Below are 4,310 nucleotides of genomic sequence, written 5' to 3'. Positions count from 1 at the left end.
GACATTTCTCTTTGAAACTACAGCGAAATGTGAAGTAAGGTACATAAGGTGTTGCACAGAAAGTGCACAGAGGTACATGCTTTTTATGAGAGACCATGTTGAAAAAAACTTTATCGTTAAGAGGGCATTCACTACTTCTAGGATAGAAGTAATGACTTCGGATAGTGATGTAGTGATGTAGTACATTAGTGATCCAATGGGGGGGTTTTATTTGTCTTTAAATATTTTAATAATTTCAAAATGCTATGTAGGAAATAAGCCATATAGTAACGGCAATATCAACACATGTCAAATATAAAAAAACATCTGATTAAAATGATAGAAAACGTAACTTTTTAATAATAATAATTAATCGACAACAAATGCTCATGTCGGAAGCAGCAGCTTCCCAGGTGCACTTAAAGGCAGCAATAGATTCTGGCAGAACACGCTCTTGATTAGCTCATCAGAGAAGCATTCTGCGCCTACTCATTAACCTTTGCATTAACCTTAGGTGAGAACATATGTAGGTTTATCCTCGACTCCGATGCAGAAAGCAAAGGCAGGGGATATTAGACAGGAGCTCCACGTTCCCTCGCCAAAATCCCAAAATCTGGGAAGAACTCTCTTTCGCTCACTTCCGTCTGCTGCTCTGAATGCCAATCAGCACGTACCAACCTCCGTTTTTAGAAGCTGGTATAGTAATCAAACCAGATGACGGCATATTTTTCTCTCTCTCTCTCTCTCTCTCTCTCTCTCTCTCTCTTTCTCTCTCTCTCTCTCTATCTCTCTGTCTCTCTCTCTCTCTCTCTCTATCTCTCTCTCTCTCTCTCTCTCTCTCTCTCTCTCTCTCTCTCTCTCTCTCTGTCTCTCTCTCTCTCTCTCTCTCTCTCTCTCTCTCTCTCTCTCTCTCTCTCTCTCTCTCTCTCTCTCTCTCTCTCTCTCTCTCTCTCTCTCTCTCTCTCTGAATCTATCTCTCTTTCTCTCTCAATCTCTCTCTCTCTCTCTCTCTATCTCTCTTTCTCTCTCAATCTCTCTCCGGATGAACAGAAGTGAAGCAAAGCAACGCTCCTCCCACAACCTTTAGATTTCACACACTTTCGAACTGTGAAATGTAGGTTAAATTAGGAATTTGTTTTTAAAAAAAATTTTATTATCGCTATCAGTTGACGGTACAATTTTTCCGTGTACCATAAAAATGTGGGGAAGGCAAACATTTAAAAAAAAAAAAAGTCTAGTTATTTAATCTGAGCGTGCTAAACTATAAAGCTTTAATTTGACTATCATCTCTGGGATCTAGCTGAAACTGGTATTCTTTGTTGGGCACCCTTCTGTTGCTGCCACAGAAAGCCTTTGAAAAACAAATTCCAGTGAATAAAAGAGAAAAAGATTAATTTGTCATTAAGGCAGAGCCTAATTGCAGTCAATTCTGAGCAAACTTAAATTCAATTTATGCTCATTAAAATGAATACGCGGCACGTTTCTCCCCATCATCGCTTTGAGCTCGCAGATGAGAACAAGGGAATAACTTCATCCTTATTAAATAGAGGGGAGTTTATTTGGCCCTATTGTAGCCGAGCCACTTTGATTTTGGCACAGTTCGAAGAGAAGAGCAGCTGGAGGAGAAATCAAGTTGAAACCAAGCCTCGGAAAATTGACGGAAACGTGAGCGTAATAATATTTAATAATTAAATTCGCACAAACAATGTCGAGTGAATAAAGTAATCTGCAAAAAAACACGCAAATGTCATTTGCATAATTGACACTGGTCCCCCCTCGCCACACCGTCATCCCCACGCAGCACACCCTCCCCATAAATGAATAATGAAGATAATAAAAGATGTTGCTAAAATTGGGCACAATAACAGCAAAATTTCATCAAGGCCCCGCGCTCTGATTAATCTGCTCTTGCAAATCAGCACAGTGAGAGAGAGAGAGGGCGGGAAGCGCGTGATTAACAACGCCGGGGACCGTTGCGCCGGGCACGCTGCCCTGCGCGCGAGCCGCCCCTCCGCGCGCAGCTGCTGCGCTCGCGCTGTCTGGCGGTGCCGCCGCCCGGAGGAACTCGACCAACTTTCCGCTGCCGTAATTTGTAATGTCGTTAACCCCTCGCGTACCGGCCCGTGCTTTAAAGCCTCATTAGGCCCTTTCCGTTTCGTATTCCACCTCGAGCGCACCTCTCGCTTAAATTAGCCGCGGTGTAGCCTACCTTGAAACAAATGAGCAAGCCCGAGGCTTTTCTCTCTCTCTCTCTCTCTCTCTCTCTCTCTCCCTCTCTCTCTCTGTTTATGTGGGGTTCGCGGTAGATATTGTCCCCCAACTCGAGGCTGGTTTTTAAACGATTCGGTGCGTGATGAAACGGAAACTAATTTAGGTTATTAGAAACCGGATTACAATTCGTATGATGTTTTGTTGGCGTTAAAGATTATGTTATTACCGCGCTCGTTGATTTGAAAGTGCTTACACAGGCTGCCGTGTCCTTCAAATCACGGAGGCCGCACGAAACGCTGTGTAACGGAGCATAGGTGTATCCCTGCCATTTAATCCTAAGAGTAAACACAGCAAGAAGCCATGGGCTACACGGACCTCCTGTGAGAATGCTAAAGGAAATATGACTCGACAAGTGTTTCTCTCCCTCCCCTCTCTTTTGGTCAAGAAGCTGACAGTACCGCCATCATTTAAATAATAACTGCGCTCCTTAACTAATGTTGATCAGGAACGAAAAGCAAGCAGAGTGTATATTTTCTCTTTTAAACTAATCAGGTTTGTCTTTAAAAGTCAATTAGCTTGATTAGATTCATAACCGTGGAACAAAGTCGCTCAACAAGGGCCAAGTGTCATTGTCCATCACCTGTAAAACTATTTGCATACCGCTCCATATTTTTTATGCATTTATTTTTAATTAGCTCACTTTACAAGGACATTTCTTTTACAGCACAGCGCTCCACCTTTTTAATGTATTTATTTTTAATTACCCCACTTTACAAGGACATTTCTTTTGTGGCATGAATTTCATTCGTCGTTATTTTAAATTAGTGGCATTTCTGTGATCGAGCGTCAAAATTATGGTTAATGGTTAGTTGGTAATTGCAGCAGCAATAAGGTTGAGTTATGCATTTAGTATCAGATAGATCCCAAGCCCCCCACCACCACCCCCTCCTCTCTCCACCCCATAATCAAAAAGACAACAAATGAAAAAACAACAGATGGGCGATGAGAGCACTCTCGATGTGCGAGTTCTCAGTTGCCATTCGCCCAAGTGCTTAAACACACATTCTATGTGATTAACATAAAACACACACATTCAGGGCGACTCTGTGAGTCAGATATGGGAATGAGACTTCAGAGGAAAAATACTAAATCGCTTTCACTCTGTTTTTCCCTCCCACCGATTGTCGGTCTGCGATGTGCTATGACAAAATATTTAAAAGTGTTTCAGATGTTCAGTGAGCCCACGTCGGTTCCTTGAGATGTTAATAAAGATATCGGTGTGACAATTACGCCCAAGTCTCTTCTAAAACACAGAGGTTGCTCGAAAGACGTTTCCAGGTGATATTTTAATGTCGCTCAGCTCTCTTTCTTTTGCACTTTGGAGATAAAATACTAATGGAAATGAGTTGCTGAAATGGTTAAACAATCGTTTAGTGTTTAATTCGGGAGAAGATGAGCTGTTCAATTAACTTCTGAACAGTCAGAGTGTTAAGAAACAGGGAGTCCAACAAAGAAAAAGCTCTTGTCTGATCAAAATTTGTAGTCAATATAAATATATAAATATTTAGAAATAAGACAGCAATTAATACTAATATTCAGTAAAGATGGACTAAACTGTTACAATGTTACAAAATATTTATACTTCAAATAAATGTTCTTTTGAGAATATTTATAAAATAAAAATTATATATTATGACATTGTTATTTGTTATAATAGTTAATTATTTTGTAATAATAATAATAATATAACACCAAATAATAATTTAGCAGTATATAATGCAGGAAGAATGCTTTTTCAAGATTACATTTTAAGAAAATAGCTAGTTTAAATGTTAATAAAATATCACAATAATATTTTGGATCAGATAAACATGGCCTTCATTTAAAAAAATATTTTACACTGCAATGCATATTTGGCCCATTATATACAGTATGTATGTATAAGTAGTATATATATATATATATATATATAATAGTATATATATATATATATATATATATATATATATATATATACAGTATATATATCGTGGGTTTTTCTGTACTACTACTCCAATAAATGTAAATAGTTTTGTTTAAGTGTGAACATACTGAAAGTAAGTGTGCAGGACAATGTCAGT

The sequence above is a fragment of the Puntigrus tetrazona genome, chromosome 6 (genome assembly GCF_018831695.1).
Source record: "Puntigrus tetrazona isolate hp1 chromosome 6, ASM1883169v1, whole genome shotgun sequence".
In the NCBI taxonomy this organism is placed as follows: domain Eukaryota; kingdom Metazoa; phylum Chordata; class Actinopteri; order Cypriniformes; family Cyprinidae; genus Puntigrus; species Puntigrus tetrazona.
This window is presented reverse-complemented; position numbering follows the sequence as displayed.